Raw genomic sequence first — 17,538 nt, 5'->3', positions numbered from 1 at the left:
GAGAAAGAGCGCCAGGTACCCGTTGGGTAGGAGACTGGGTGGGCTCCGGAGCCGGTATGGACAGTGTGGAGTAGAGAGAGAGCTCTGTGGTCCAGCTCGTAGCCCAGTCGCTGTACCGACTGGGCTAACCCGCCTCCTCTGGCTTAAGGGACCGACTTCGAAACGCGCACCCAATTGTTTCGCACTGTGATATCAGACGGAATCTTGCTTATGCCTACAGAAGTGTGGGCCTAACTGCCGGCCCTTGCACTGCGACCTTCAATGGTCTATCGTCCATATTCTTCTACTTTAACCCTTCAGCAGCCCTACACTACTTACAGGGGCGAAATTATAGACGCCTGGTTCTGTTGTGTAATGGCCCAGGTGGCGAAATCTTACGTAAGCTATGATCTCGCACTTGAGCAGGATGTGTGGGGCTGATTCGTCTTTTTTCAGGCACCTTTCACAAATACGACAATCTATCAATCCCATTTTGAAAAGGTGTCCTTATGCCTAAGTACAAAATTTGTGTCATTACACAGGATGTCTCAAAAGACGATTAACTAATTAATAAACTGTACATTAAAATACATTATAATTGTCTTTCATACTTACTGAATTTACAAAAAAAAAAATATTCGAAATGAGATCTTCCTTGTTCAGTGCATAACTTACAACGCTGTGATACCGTTCTACAAATCGACTGGCAGGTTTGAACCTTAGCTTTTCCGTTAATACGAGAGAATGTAGGTTAACTGACTTTTGGACCACACTACATAACGGATCGTCGCGATACTTACACATCTAAAGCGTAGTGGTTACTATATGTACCACCTGTTTTAACATACTAAAACTCTGGATTCTGCCCACAAATTGTATTTGTTTGTTCCGTATGGTTCTCACAATAAACAGCGACTCTTTCCCTAAACAGCATTAACCGGTTGGTCCTTGTAGCGCAGAGGTAACGTGTTTCCTGTGAGGTAAGGACTTACCTTCCACTTGTGTATATTATTTAGAAGGCATTTAATCTTTAAAGGTATCTGAAGGCTTCAAGAACCATCAGGCAGCAAAGTACGGTTATAAGTTCCTTGGGACTGGAAACCAAGCATAACTATGCTGGCGAGGACCAGGAATAATTTCGCAGTCAGTCAGTCTTTAAAGGGGTTAAACAATTTATTTGTCCGCCAGCTGATACGGCTGAATGAAATGTTCCCAGAAATAATTCTGCCTTACCACAGGTTAAAATGCGAAGAGAATAATCCTTCCCTATATATATTACTGTGGCTTTAAAAGTCGCTGGAGCCAGGAGATAAGAAACATTCAGTTGCATGTCAGCTGTCGTAGTTACTGAAGCAGTCCATTCTCATCGCTGAAGTTTCCAGTTTTTGAAGTACTAATGCATACAGCTATTCACGTGTTTCTACACTCAGTTTGACCTGAATAAGTATGCCCACTTTCAGATGTTACCAAGACCGGCTAATGTACGTTCCGCTATGGCATAATTTGCTTATGAGTCTCTGTAGCGTACATTTGGTATGCTGGGAATGTGGCACGTTTGAGCGATTTCAAACAAAACGCAGTGGTAAAAGTACAAAGAACCGAATGCTTTCAAACGAATGGACATAGAAGTGGTTCTTACTCCCTGTTCGTCGCTTTTTAAAGAATGAAATGGGGGGGGGGACAATAAAGAGTGGAACGCACAGTACATGATGTTTAGTAGAGGGGCTAGAACAGTATATGGGATTCAGGGTTAAAAGAGATTTGGCAAAGTAGGAGTGAAGAGAAAAGAATAGAATAAAAAATCCCTCTACAAAGAACTGTGAATAAAGTCCTTTATCGGAGCCTTTCTATGTCTGTCTGTTCGTACAACCACCACCCAAGCCTTTTATATTTCAGTTCCTGTTCTACCAGTCACAAATGGGTGAAAATAAACTGCAAGAAGTTAAATTTCTATTGCAGAAGAAGTGTTTCGATCCCACGGTTTCCGCTGCTTGCAATTGCAACCCACTTCATGCCATAGTGTATTAGTGTTGTCTGGGCAAGTTGCGCCCACCGGCGTGTCCCCATCAGGGAGGCAGGACAGGCTAAACTGCTGCTGTGGATGTAGAAGATATTCTGGGCAAAAATTGTTAGCAAGTGAATGCTATACTGGCCTTCATCTGTAGTAAAATGTTAACTGATATTATGCTTGACGAAGGAACCTTGTGATTGTTGGAATTTTTCGTGCTGTATAAGCGACGTAATAGCTCAGTACATACAGCAACGGGCTGTTGACATATTTAGGTATGTAGGATCTGAGGTTCTGACACCGGAGGTTACGAGGAGTTCTGTCTTCTGCGATATAACGCCTTGTAATCCGTTGAAAGTCAACCGGTATTCCTTAGTGACATAGGATCTCCATCTTCAGGGTCGGAAAATAAACCAAAGAGAAAAAACTAGCTTGCTACCTGCTTCACACGACGTGTTCGTCCGCAACGTCTGTTGACTTTCAACGGACTAAACAACATTATATCCCAGAATATAAAACTGATACTTAGGCATGTTCTTGGCCGCGCCATAGCTCAACGGTTAGTCGCTGGCTTCCCATCGCGGCGGCCAGGGTTCGATCCCGGGTCTGGTCAGGTGGGATTTGTGGTGGGCAAAGTGACGCTGAGGCAGGTTTTCTCCGAGTATTTCGGTTTCCCCTGCCAATCTTCATTCCACCAATTGCTCCACAATCACCCTCACCTATCATCTGGGGCTGGTACAATAGGCCAGAAGTGGGCGCAGTACAAGGGCCTTAGTCCCACCCCCACTAGCAATAAAAAAATAGGCATGTTCTTCGTAACTTTGCTAGTTGTGGTTACATTCATGGAGTCGTTTCTATTAGCATATTTAAGAAAGGTTACTTTCTCTTGCACTGCACAGTATGTAGGAATGCTTGTAACCTGCTCTCCAAATGCAATGCAGGTTCTCCACTCTGCTACGTACCGTTACATTCACGTACTGGAACAGAGAATACGGGATGTGGTGACTTGCTTTACCAATGTTGTGTGCATCCGGTATTGGTGTCTGGCAATTCTGAAACTGTGAAACGTGAAATGGTTTTCCTGCTTTAAAATTATCAGTGTTGGTTCACGCACAGTCCACTTTCTATTACGTCACAGTTTGTACTTGTTGCTTCCAGTCTAGCTCCGTGCACCCACGCCCACACAAACTCAGACTGAGTAAGCGCATTTATCTATTTATTACGATAATAGCAGTGAAATGCGGCGGGCGGTTAAATTGTTTCAGTATTGAATCATCTGCCGCTCTATTAGATTACACTGGGTCATTAATACAAGCATTGTGATGTAGGGCTATGTTATGTGGGTCCCTTGTCACCAGGGTACGGCGGCTTCTCAGGTTGCGGATGGAGGAGGCGGCCTCCAGATGTGGAGAGTAGCTGCGAATATATTGAATAAGCAGTTGTGGACATCGGACAAGGGGTAGTCCTCCAGGTTGTGGGTTGGTCGTAGTGATAACAACTCCTTGCTGGAACAAAGCAGCGTGTTTCGAAATGTTAGGTTCCTCTGAAACATGGGCAGATTTCTACCAGACTACATGGTGTCACCTGTCAGATTACGGGACGCTTCGTAATCATCACAGTGAGAACGTGAGAACCGACTGTGCTTTAGTTAGTGGCAGATCACAGATAAGCGGCCTACTTTACCACATTCCATTGATTTGGCTAATCACAGGATGTGACTTGTCTGTGGGTATGTAAGGACCATTGCTTGGAATATACAGAATGCCATCTTAGTGGCGGACGGGCGGAAATAAAAACTATTAACAGTTACATCTCTTGTCTTTTCCAAATTAGATATTTTGACACGTAGACCCGTTACTAAGTAACGGCTCCGCAAACAGGAATTTTTTCATGGCAATATCTGCATTGCAACAGAGGAACTGTGTTTCATAGGCGGTCCGTGCCGAGATGTTGTAAGCAGAATGATTTAGTGATGAGTGAGCTACGTACACTTGACAAACGTCAAGGCACATTCATAAGAGAAACCCCAATCCCCTCATCAGGGAGGATTTTAGATAAAGACTACGACCGCAAGGGTTCGGTAAAAAAAAAACTCTGGTAGTGATCTTTAAGGGGCTTGGCGCAAAGACGAACTCATCGGCGGTAAATCGCCAGTCGTAAAGTGTCTCCGACTCTAATGAGTGAGTGAGTTGGTTAGTCATTTAGTGAGCTAGTTAAATGTTCACTGTGGTCCAGTCGTTGTGAGCTGTTGCTGTTGGAAGCTGGTAGCTGAGACTGATGGCAATTCGGGAACCAAGAGGAAAGGGAACGTCTACCTTTGAAAGCCGCTACCAAGTAACGGCCAGTGAAGACTTAACTGTGGTCACGTGCGTGTAATAGTGAATTGTAACTTATAGTCAAGCTCTGTAACAAAGAGTCCAATAAAGTGAGTCATCAATCCAAAACCCGTCTATATTCACATTCCATACACTTGATAATATAAATACTGTATTATTATAATAATACAGTATTTATATTATCAAGTGTATGGAATGTGAATATAGACGGGTTTTGGATTGATGACTCACTTTATTGGACTCTTTGTTACAGAGCTCATAATTATGAGCCCGCAAGTACGAGTGTATAACGGGATAGATATGTTAGTTTTTGTAGAAATGTAGGATGGAAGTTTTTCTTTTTCATATTCTAGTTCTTTCTCCTTTGGTGTCTTTCTTCGCCTTCGCTTGCTTTATTCTGGCCTCTGAAACAATTAACAAATCACCAGCCTACATAAGAGGAAGCAAGTAATAAGTTGTTTAAATTCACGACCGTGTTTTTCTGTTAGAAAACTGATCTCTTCTCAACGACAGGGAGAAATGAACTGTTCTTTTAAAGAGTGGCATTAAGCACTGAGTTTGTGCTGAGTTTGGTGACTAGACGTAGGGTTGAAATACCACTGGGGGTGCTTGCAAGCAAGTTTTTCTCACCACCTTTGTAATGTCTTCTCGAGGGGGGCATAATGGTTTAAATGCTGACGAGATTTAATTCTAGTAAAATCGTACGTGTGCGTCTGAGTAATATTTTAGCCCACAATCATGATAATTCTTAAACAAATAACATGAGAGTTTGCGTGAAGGGGAAAGGTGTGTGAGTTTTTAAAGAAGGTTAGGGGTCTTTAGGGAAATGACACGAGGTTTTATAATGACGGAAAGGAATTGATGAGCATAAAAGGCTTCTTGTAATCGTTCCATTTTCTGCCTACATGTGTGACTTCAGTTGTGCTAGTCCTTGACATGTAGTCTCATGCAGCATTAAGAGGAATCTCCAATTTGTGTCGAGACTAAGAATATGGAACATCTTTTCTTTATAAGATTTTTTTTAGATTTAATTTCTTATCCTGAAAATGTTTGCGACAACGATCTATTGTACTAATATTATGTGAGATATGGCTGTATTTATGAAAATTTCCGACATCTGTGATATTATGTCATATTGTCTGGATGATAGGTGCTATCGTTTCGGAGTTACCTACTGTCTCCATCTTCACGACAAGGAGGTAAGGGGCGCGGGAAGAAACGATGAATGTTATAAGGAAGGAGAACGAGTACTGGGGCTAAGGGAAAAAATTGTATAAACTGAACGTTATTTACCCTTATGTCTTACTCTTTTACCATGAATATGGAGGCAGCAGGTTCCTCCGAAACGTCGGTACCTATCCCAAACGACACGACATCACATTCCAGAAGGCAGTAAAAGTCATTGATGATATGCTTAATGGAAATGGACTATAGTACTTGTAATCGTTATTATGCTGAAAGATTTGTAATCTTACTTACGTTTGATGACTCTTAATGGAAGACCTAGGACCATTATGGGGCAATGATTTTAAATGGATATAAAAAAAATAGGAGAATATGAATTGGATTAATGTGGCTCAGGACAAGGATTATTGGCGGGCTCTCGTAATTATGGTAACGAGCAGTCGATATTCCTGATATATGGAAAATTTCTTGATGTAACTGAGCGAATGTTAATTTATGATAGATTCGTTTGTTAATGGGCCTATTTGTAACGATGGTTGATTTCTAACCCCGGACCATTTGAGCACTAAAGCAGTAAGCTACTAACTGTTATATCTGATACCAGACTGTGTTACATTAAACACATTAATGACTGATTTTTTTTTTAAATATTATACGTACTCGTATAAAGAGTTTCGTTCGTACCTCACAGGAAACACATTACGTCTCCTCTACAAAGACCAACCGGTTAATGCTGTTTAAGGAAATAATCGCTGTTTATTGTGAGAACCATAAGGAACACACAGATACACTGTGTGGGCTGAATGTAGAATTTTAGTATGATAAATATTATGGCACATATAGCAACAACTGGGCTTTGAATGGTTCTGAGATAATGCGTGAATATACGTAAACTCTTTCTAAAGGTTGTGGAAAACATTTCACGTGTTTGCCAACTATAGCGAGAATTCACTTCTGATTTATTCAAACGCTGTACACTACATTACATGCGATCTCTGTCTTATTTCTCCCGTTTTTGTGGGCAAGGAGATACAGCTCTCTCACAAGCACTCCCTCACCTCGGAAGCATGTGTTTTCTGCTTCATAATAAATAAGAGGCGTCATTAAGGGTGTTCGCCAAGTCGTTAGGACCCGATAAGACAAGCCGTAAGTTTATACCGGATACTGGAGCTAGAGGGAGTTTTGGTGCATATCAGAAAGTGAGAAGTACGTGTATGGCTTCTAGGGACAGGCAGGGCTGGCGTGCCTCTCAGTTCTGCGTGCTCGCTGGGATCTATAGGTCACATAAATCGCTAAAGGTTGTTAAACTTTGTTACAGTACTTTCATAATATGAATTTACTCTTCATCATATAAAATTATAAGGTATCTTTGACAGATCATAATTATGTACAGGCGATATACCAGCTGAATTTAATGGTAAGTACATGGGTCAAGGGGCCGGTCACGGTAGCCGAGCGGTCGAAGGCATGCACTATCTTCCCTCGCTCGGAAGCCGGGATTGTGGGTTCGAATCCCACTCAGGGCATGGATGTTTGTGTGCGTTTGTCTGTGTTTGTGTACAGGTAGAGGCCTTGCGACGAGCTCATCACCCGCCCAAGGAGTCCTACCGAATGTGTAAGATCTAGAAAACCGAAATGAAACGGAGACTTTCATGGAGGTAGGCCTAGGCCCAAATGAGGGCCGTAGCGCCAATGAAAATAATAAAAAAAACATGGCTCAAGGAAATGAAACGCAGGAGAAATGAGGTAATGCCAGTTAAATTGTTGTAATTAAGTCAATATAAGTTGATTCTCAAAACGTCTATCTTGCTTGTAGGTAGATAGAACATGAAATACATTTAAACTTGTATTTAATCATGTTTGCGTATATAATAATTTGGGGCACGCGGTAGCTTAGTTGGTTGGTTGAGGCATTATGCTACAAGCCTGAAGGTCGCGTGTTCGATTCCCGATGTCATTTGATGTTTCTTTCTGTTATCTAACCCTACCAGCCGCACTATGGCCCTGAAGTCGACTTAGCTTTTAACAGAATTGAGTGCCAGGAATATTCCTCGGGTTAAAGGGCAGTCAGCGCGTAAGGCTGACAGCCTCACCATCCACTGTGAGCCGATTGTCCGTAAAATGTGGGAACCTCGACGTCGCACAACCCTATGGGCCTCCGCGGTCTGTTACAAGAATAGTATTACTTTTTTACCTTTTAGTCATATAATAAATTACGAATCACTATACCAAGGGGGCACGCGGTAGCGTAGTTGGTTAAGGTACTATGCTACAAGCTGGAAGGTCGCGGGTTCAAGTGCCGATGAGGTCATTGGAGTTTCTCAATTGACCTAATCCGCACTGTGGCTCTGGGGTCGACTCAGCCTCTAACAAAAATGAGTACCAGGAATATTATTTGAATATTCTTGGTGGTAAGGGGCGGCCGGCGCGTAGGGCTGACCACCTTGCCGCCATCTATGAGCCGATTGTCTAGGAAATGTGGGAACCTCAACATCTCACAATACTATGGACCACCACGGCCTGATGCAGAGATAGGTTTCCTTTACTTTTATCGCTATACCGAAGCCATTACGACCAAACTTTAGCTGCTATAACAATTTTTCAAGTGAGCCGTGTTGTCTCAGGTAGTATAGTGATTAGACTAAGGGCTTAATTACTGGAGAACTGGAGTTCGATTCCCGGCGATGACAGAGATTTTTCTCTTCCCTTCTCTATCCCAGCTTGCGAGAGTGCACCTGCAATCTGAAACGAGTTGTGTAACACAAGGGGCGCGTTAGACCAAGCGGAGAAGATTGTGACGTTGTTAAATGACTGCATTCCGTGTGCTGAATTCATCAACGTTACGACCAGTGAGCTGTTATTCAGTTCAGTCCGCAAGCGAGTTCCATTTGAACAGCCCTTATATACATTGCATTGTCACGTCCTTTGAAAGTTTTGTAATTCTTGTGGTCATGATAGAAAATTCCGACAGGATGACAGATTTGTGTACAAGACGAACGTTGTAGGCCAAGGATAAAGCAAAACGAAAGAAGAACGAGCCGCCACTGACAGTCTTCTAGCCGGTATATTCCAGTTATCTCTCGCCCTCCCCCGCCTCCGGCTTCGCAAACTTAATATAGACCTTCTCCTTCCCTTACCTCACAGTCAGCTGAGTTTTTGAGGGCGTTATTGGATTTGCTGCGGCTTCTAGTCACATATAATTTACATGCCACGGGGGTTATAAGTTGGGAAATCCGACTCCGGTGGCTCTGTTGATTAAGTGCCTGAATTGTGTTCAGCGATAGAGCAAACGAGGCGTGTATGATTCACTCAAATCAATCTGATTCCAGAGCTCACTTGGAACAGTTTCAGTGTCTCGTTTCATTTTGTTTGACTCCTTATTCAGCACTCACTGATTCGTTCATATCTTTTCTTCTTTCTCTCTTTCCTTCTTCCTTGGTCTTCCCCGTCCTACCAAACAACTTTGCTCAGGGGTAATGCTTCCGATTTGCATCAGCGATATTCATGGTTCGAACCTAGGCCGGAAAACCGACAATTATGATCAAGATTTTCGTCAGCTTTTCCAGGCGATGCTTGTAGAGTACCCTGAAATGTTTCACGACCCATTCCTTCTACATGCCTTCCAGCTCATCACTCGTTACTCACCCTCTCATTTGACCCTATATGTTCCGATACACGGAGATCGTCGTAAGCCGCTGGATTTAGATGACTGATGAGTGTGGAAGCCGATACACCAAGCGAATATACAAGACTCGGTAATCGACTGATATTAGTCACGTTTTACAGGAAACTATTCCCCTAACTGAAGAGAGTATCATATATTTTCCAGGAGTTTCGAAAGGCCAAGACAAGTCCCAAGATCTATAACGATTAGTTCTTTGGACTGATTGTTCTTCCTGAAATTTCTCCTGGTTTCCTTCAATCTCTCCATGGTAACGTGTAGAGCCGTTACTATGTAACGACCGCGAGATAAGCAAATATACCAGAGCCGTTTCTAGGCAACGGCTCGTTAAACACTTTCCCGCTGCAACGGATACGCATGCAGCAATAGAGGTACTGTAGGAAACGATGTTTTCTACTTGGTCAGTGTAAAGGGGTTATAAGGAAGACAACTGGGGCAACTAAGTCAGTTCTGTACGGGAGTCTGTGAAGAAAGGAGTCAATTTGAAGGGACATACCATTCAGAGAGGACTTCAGCGCTGATGCTGAGGAATCTCCACTGTTAGAAGCCGTTACCAGGAAACGACTGGTGAAGACATAGCAGGCTGGAGAAAGCTTAGCGGATGTTGTGGTCATTTGTGAAGATTGGAGATTAGTGATTGCACTGTAATTGCTTGTAGCTCCGAGTCGTGCGTATGAGTAGTCAATAAATTCAATAGCCAATCCAAAACTCCTTCGAGAGTCACACATACTACGCGACAGTATTTATCCTGTCTTTCCTGTTTAATGATTCGTCACTCAAAATATTGCTGTAATCGAATATTTTACAAAAATTTGGATTTGAAAAGCTGACGGCGATAGGGTGAGATGCTGGAGGAACATACTGTTTCCAGTTTCAGGGTACGACGAGTAATCCAAACAAGCAGCAGGACTACACAGGTGCGCATCCATAGCTTACAAGCATTTTCCTGTCCATCTGAATATCAATAAAACCAAAGTCTTCTTGCTTCTGTTAATTGCCTCTGCATTCCTTTCAAGTTCTGAAACTGAACCAGGTTTACTACGCGAGGTGCACTTTGATTGATGCTTGCTCGACTTATGCCTCGACAAAGAAGATAGATTCAATACATTACTCCGAAACGGTAAAATTCTACCAGGCCCCAAATAAAAAAATAACAGGAATAAAATAGTAAATATAAACTAAACAAAGAAGCCAAAATTTAAGCAAAGAACAAGAAAAGGTCCGTCAAGAACAGGGCGTCTCTTCATAGAAGTTAATTCTTGTTGTTTCCCATAAATTTCCACCGTAAAACCGCTGATAATAGACACAGAAGGGAACAAAAGAAATAAAATATGTAATTGTCTTAAAGACATTGCCAAGGGACAGGAAACAAAGCCCATTCAATAGTGAAATCCATGGAACCCGAGAATACATATTGAATGTGATTATAACAAGCGATGACCTCTTGAAACCTTTGGGAGCTGTCTGGTTGTCTCACGTGTGGAGCTTGCATGCTGGAAGTCTTGTCAAGGAGAATGAAGAAAGGTACGCAGGCGATTGTATACGAGGAACGCTGAAGGGGAGACAGAATCCCACCTCCCTTCACTGTCTTAGGTTCCTGGCCGGCCTGCTCCCCTCCTTACTCCACAACTAATTATAAGGCGCTAGCTACGGCACCGTAAGGTGATATTCTAATTATCCAGAAACATACAGACAGAGCAGACAAGTAGAAGGATGACTGGATACATGTAACGTGTATGTGCTGCCATCTGTGTTTGAATATATTACTTGGCCTCTTCGGAAAATATGACGATAGACGTTGCTGAAGGCGGCAGAGGTAAAGCTAAGTTGACCCTTTGCTCAATTAAGCATTACGCCATGAAGACGTAGAGGGGAGTGGATATCTAGAATCACGTATTCCTTACCTCGGCACTAGATGAAGGTGAGTTGTCAGCTTCACGTCCCTGCCACTTTACCCCCGGGGGAAACAACTCCGTTACCCACTGGATAGGGGAGAGAGAGCGGCATGAGGGCCGGTCCGGACGGTAAGGAGAAGAAAAAGACCTCTTGGCCTCACCACGATTCGAACCCAGATTCCTTAGCCGTCCAGTTCCTAGTCAGTCGTTATTAAATTTACTTGATTAAAGTCACTTGTTGCTACGTACTAATATTTGATAGTAAATTTATATTACAGTTTCATTTATTATGCCGTGTCTTGTGTAGTTTAACGTGTCAGTACCAATACTAGAAACGTTTCCTGTCGGTTATTTTACGGCTGTGTGAGTAATGAGACTCTGCAATGTCTTATGGTAGTATGCTTGGATTTGGAACGAAGTGGTCGTGGCCGAATCAAGGTACTATTCTGGAAATTGCCTGAAGGGACATAGAAAAACTAAATAGGCTTGAAAAGAGAATAGCAGGTGTCCCTACCGAGATTCAAACTAAACACCTTCCGAATAGGAATGTAGAAAGTTACCACTACACCAACCATTTCGATAGTATGTGAGAAGTATTTTTAAGCGTTGTGAAAATAAATTACAAATTCACCGTCATTTCTTTATAACTGTGATTTCTGTTCATCTTTTTTTTTTATTGATAATAAGGAGACCAATGTCTTCATTCTTCCCCGTAATCGTACCTGCCGTTGGCAAAATGCGAACAAACATCTTTTGGTGTCTGTATTTGCTGTACACCATATATCAGCGTGACAAGATGAGACAAGATTACAGAGAACCGCAGTAAATTAAGACAGTTCTTCACCGCTCTTGGCATACGGCATTAAGAACACTCGAGGTGTCAGGATGAAAGACATGTTTTGCACGTAGTATCATATCAAATTATCGTTCACGTTTTGAAATTAGAATTGTGACAATGGGGTATGTTTTTATAAACGTACAAAAAGCTGCAAAAGAAATGAAACATCAATTAGTGTGCCTGGAAAAGGCAAAAGGTAAAGTCCTCCCTGGAGGGCCACAAGAGTGTGAGACGTCGAGGCTGCCAATTTTCTAGACAATCAGCTCGCAGATAGCGGCGAGGTTGTGAGCCTTACGCGCCTATCGGCCGCGCTTTACCCGCAGGAGGATTCCTGGTAGTCATTCCGGTTGGAGGCTGAGCCGACCCCAGGGCCGTAGTGCGGCTGGAGGTGTTAGGTCAACTAAAAAGTTAAATTGCCTCATCGTGAATCGAACCCATGACCTCATACTTCTAGCATAGTGCCTGAACCAACAACGCTACCACGTATCCCCTTTAGTTTGCCTTTGTCCTGCTTGTTCCTTTAGTTTCGGAGATCGCTGCGTAGAGCGGAAATTATAATATACACTTGTAAAACCCGGTGTATGTTTACCTTACCAGGAGGTTCAACTGCGCAAGCGCTGAAAAGTCTCTACCACTATATCTACGTATCTGTTTCTGCGTTCACAACTTTGTGTTTCTTAATGTTGCCTGTCTCCAACTTATTAGTGTAATTGCGTCTAAGTGTAATCTGTAACGTGTAAACGGAAACTACATAAAGCCCATCGCAGTGCCCGAGCGGTCTAAAGCATGAACTGCCTTGGTCCGCTCAAACAGTGTGATCGGGGGCTCTCATCCCTCTTGGTTTGGTTCAGGGATGTCTGTGTGTTTGTTCTGTGTTTGTGCTGTCCTGTGTCCAGGTAGCGGCCTTGCGATGGGCTGATCCCCTGTCCAAGGAGTCCTACAGACTGCGTAAAGCTGAAAACTCGGCCAAGGCACGAGAAAGGACTGTAGAGACCTAGATGGGTGAATGGGTGGATGGATATCTTGTATAATAAACGGAAAATTCTCAACAGGAACTATGCTAGTTTTAATTTATACCATAATGCGAAAATTATGAACATTTATCCCATTTCATTTGTGGTTTTGAGCATTATATTACATCAATTTAGGGTCTTTTTCAAGACCAAGAAATGCTGTATCTTAAAGAGCCTTATGCACAGAAATATGTTCTTTTACAGGAATACTTTTAATTAATTTGAGTGGAATTTATTTTAGGAAGAAAATATATTGTGTTGACTTATAGGCTGTCTCCTCTCAGCGAGGATATTATTTTGAAGGGAAATGTAGACACGTTGAAACGCTGTACGGAACGCGTAGCTAGAGGATCCCGTGCGACATGCCATGCGTAAGCTCTCTGCTAGCACAACACGAGGGTCCAACACAGCTACTATCAATACCTAGCATGTGAGACTATTGTGAGCCACTTACAAAAACCTATCTTCACAATTACTCTCCCTAACATTCTTATTAAGGGGGACACGCAGTAGCGTAGTTGGTTGAGGCACTGTGTTACAAGCCGGAAGGTCGCTGGTTCTATTTCCGATGAGGTCGTTGGATTTTTCAGTTGACCTAATCCTTCCAGCCACAATATGGCCCTGGGGTCGACTCAACCTCTAACAGAAATGAATACCAGGAATCTCCCCGGGGTGTAACGGGTTTGCTGGCGTGATTGGTGACGACCTCACCGCCATCTGTGAGCAGATTGTGTAGAGGAAATGTGGGAGCCTCGACGTCTCAGAACCCTTTGGGCCTCCACAACCTGTTAACAGGGACAGCTTACGTTTTTTACCTTAACATCCTTATTAATATTAATATTACTTTTTCATTCCAATCTGTGCCGTTTTGAAAGAAATTTTCCTACAAAAATTATGTATACATTTTTTGTTGCCGTCCTAGAAGCATACGCATTCAGATGTAGCTACCAAATTTTCACTTTCATAACAATATTAGAAAACTGGAAACAGGACAAGATTCGTTAACGGGCTCATGTATGCACGATCATGAACCTAGGCTCATATACGATATAAATGACAACATTATGACCAACTAAGACACTATCAGTTTGTCAAGAATGTTTCTACCGAGCAAGTTAGATGAAGCAGTAGCATTTCTGACTTGTATTCTGGAGTTGCTCGGTTCGAATCTATATCGGGATATCGGCTATCATGACTACGGTTTTCCGTGGCTTTCCTCAGTCCCTCCAGTCATACGCTGGGACAGTGTCTCAATTATGACAGACCGCTTCGTTTTCATATTCTTTCGAATTCATTATTCACTAATCTTCATATTATTCAACGCTGTGTGATATGAGATACAGACAGCGGCGTTAAATAAGCCACAACGAAATAAATGCATGAATGAATAACAAGCTTTTTGCCAGGAGTTAGTTCATAAGTGAAGGGCCGCGCCATAGCTCAAGCGGTTAGTCGCTGGCTTTCCACCGCGGTGGCCCGGGTTCGATCCCAGGTTTAGTCAAGTGGGATTTACGGTGGACAAAGTGGCGCTGTGGCAGGTTTTCTCCGAGTACTTCGGTTTCCCCTGCCAATCTTCATTCCACCAAATGCTCCACAATCACCCTCACCTATCATCTGGGGCTGGTACAGTAGGCCACAAGTGGCCGCAGTACAAGGGACTTAGTCCCACCCCACTAGCAATAAAAGAGTATAGTTAATAAGTGAGATTATGTAATCTTTTTAAATTAATACGTATATTTTGAGTGTTTACAGAAAAATTTGACCGCCTCCGTGGTCTAATGGCCAGTGTTCCAGAGGTCCCGGCTCCGTTTCCCGGCGCTACCAGATTTTCTGAGAAGTAATGGGTCTGAAACGGGGTCCACTCAGCCTCGTGAGGATAATTGAGGAGCTATTTCAAGGAAATAGCGGCTCCGGTCAAGAAAACCGAAATTAACGGCCGTGGGGATCCGTTGCGCTGACCACGCGACATCCTCTATCCGCAAAAGTTGGCATGAACTTCGCCGGCAAACGGCTGTCGCTCGGTCGGTATAGTTCACTTGCGGACTACAGGCCACGGAGTTTGTTTTGTTTGTTTACAGACAATTTTGGATTCCAGTGCTGTTATGTTATATACCGGACTGTAATGTATTTAAATTTAATTACATTTGTACATACTGTGCATTAAGTTGAGATAGATTTTTTTATTCCTTCGTGAAGTAATTTACTGCTAGAATAACACGTGCGTACATTCCTTTAAACCGTGTTCACATATTCTAACCATACAGTGCAGAAATATATACGGTTGTCTAAATGCTTTGTGTAGTGGGCAGCATATGGATGGACGTGTGGTTGGGTCTGTGCTTGGCGTCCGGTCTCCATGGTAACGACGGTATGCCTATGAATTATGCAAACCTTTACTTCCATACATACTCACACCACTGCACCTCTGTAGGTTTGTACTCAACTATGGTTAGTTACTGTTGCTATCCTGTTGGTCTGCATACGCCCTCCTCAGGATGTAGAACAGGAACAACAAAGCGTGCTTCTGGTTTTCCATGCGCAAACTAATCTCGCGGACTCAAGTTAAATATTTCATAACCCAGCCAACGTTACCACCACAAACTTAAACACAGTCACTTCACATAAAAGTGAAAATAATTTGCAGTTCTGTCCTTGTTTCTATACCTGGTCGTTCTCAACAGAATGAGCAGTGGAATTTGTCGAATCCATTTGAGGTTTGTAGGGTGTACACGTATATGGGTTAGTCAGTGGTCTTAGTTATAGTGCGTTACAATGCAGCTGCAACCACTGCTCTACTAATTATTGCCATGCTTCTCCTCACGCTTAACCCAGATATCAGGTCTACAGGAATAGAAGTACCGTTGCCGCAACAATTTGAGGGGCTGTAATGCTGGTATTACTTGTGGGAGCTATTTAGGATGTACGCCGTTGAGATGATTTGGACCGAAGAGAGATGAAGTGACAGGAGGTTGGAGAAAACTGCATAATGAGGAGCTTCATACCTTGTACTCTTCTCCAAGTGTAATTCGAATGATCAAGTCAAAGAGGATGAGATGGACAGGGCATATAGCACGAATGAGAAGAGGAATGAATATAGGATAGTAATGGGAAAACCGGTAGGAAGCAGACCACTGGGAAGACCAAGATATAGGTGTGTGGAAAATATTAAAATGGATCTTAGAGAGATAGGGTAGGATGGTATGAATTGGATTAATCTGGCTCAGGATATGGACCGGTGGAGGGCTCTTGTGAATACGGTAATGAACCTTCGGGCTCCATAAAGTACTGGGAAGTTCTTGAGTAGCTGCACAATTGGCGGCTTCTCAAGAAGGGCTCAGCTTCATGAATGAATGAATGAACGAATGAAAGCCGATGAGTTGGGGTGAGGTGCCATGCTATGCGTACGTAACAACTTTCATGAAGATTCGTTCAATCATTCGAAAGTTAATAGGGAGGATACGCACACATACAGCAAAGTAATATCATAAGTCTGTTTTAATTTTTTTCAGAGTAAGGAAAGTAGGCTTGTGACGGCAAACCGTCAATTATTATTTTTCGAGGTCCAAGTTTTGAGAATCATGTTGGTATTTAGCATAAAATTAAACTGGCAGACAGCATGTTTTGGTAGTTCCATAAAAATAACCACTTTCGTAACATCACTGGTTCACTCAAAACGGCACAAGAGGAGAGACAGAAAAATATTTAGTCCAAGTTGTCAGCTGCTTATATCTCACAACATAACAAGGGAATATGACTGGACTCTCAGATTAACAGGAATATTATTTTTGAAGCTGATTCAAGAGAGGTGACTTGTGGGTGCTTTTTCGTATGACAGTGTTTATTCTTTATAGGTGCCATGTTGTGAGGCGCGGTAAGAGTGGGCTGCAGGTTTGATGCAACATGAAGACCGGAACGATGTTGGTGGCCTTCCTCACCCTCTGGACCACAGCGGTGGACGCCCTGGACACCTGTGAGTACATCAGCAGGACATGACTACTGTACTGTTGCAGTACATACATATTACATAAGAGCATATGAATAGAATCCGTTGTTTCTCGGCTTTACGACGCCAGCGGGACTTGCCGTAGCTGAAGAATTTGGGTTCTGGCTTCACTTTGCAGATCCTCGAGTTCAGTCCCATGTGTCATCTTGTCGGAACCGTAGTGGATGGAGTGGCACTGAAGCGGGGTTTTCTTCCGAGTTTCTTGTTTTACCATGTTGTGGCATGTAGACCTGTTGCCAAGCAACGACCGCGAAACAACTAGACAACAGCCAATAAACAGCAACCGAGGAAAGGTGTTTTCTGTGCCTTCCGTGCCTAGATGTTATAAACAGGGCAGATGATCAGCGAATTCAGTCAGTCTGTTGAGTTGTTTTTTTTTATTCACTGTGGGGGGGGGGAGTCCAACTGGGTCCACTGGGCACGGCGGCCACTGATTGGCCTATTGTAGCCTGCCCCGGGTGATTATAATGATGGAGAATTTGGTGGAATGGAGATTGGCAAGGGAAACCGAAGTACTCGGAGAAAATCCGCCCCAGCGCCACTTTGTCCACCACAAATCCCACTTGACCAGACCCGGGATCGAACCCCGGCCGCCGCGA

At 43.1% G+C, this 17,538-nt stretch overlaps 1 long non-coding RNA gene across 1 annotated transcript in view; it reads left to right on the top strand.

Moving 5' to 3' along the window:
- LOC111864392 overlaps positions 1-17,538 on the top strand; it is a 352,104-nt gene that overhangs the window by 292,039 nt on the left and 42,527 nt on the right. Inside the window, exon 3 of the long non-coding RNA XR_002842785.2 lies at positions 16,788-16,906. This is a non-coding gene — a long non-coding RNA (uncharacterized LOC111864392). The remainder of the gene's footprint in view (positions 1-16,787; positions 16,907-17,538) is intronic.

This window comes from Cryptotermes secundus, unplaced genomic scaffold (genome assembly GCF_002891405.2).
Source record: "Cryptotermes secundus unplaced genomic scaffold, Csec_1.0 scaffold399, whole genome shotgun sequence".
In the NCBI taxonomy this organism is placed as follows: Eukaryota; Metazoa; Arthropoda; class Insecta; order Blattodea; family Kalotermitidae; genus Cryptotermes; species Cryptotermes secundus.
Note: the sequence above shows the minus strand (reverse complement) of the source record. Positions and strands in the feature narration are given on the sequence as shown.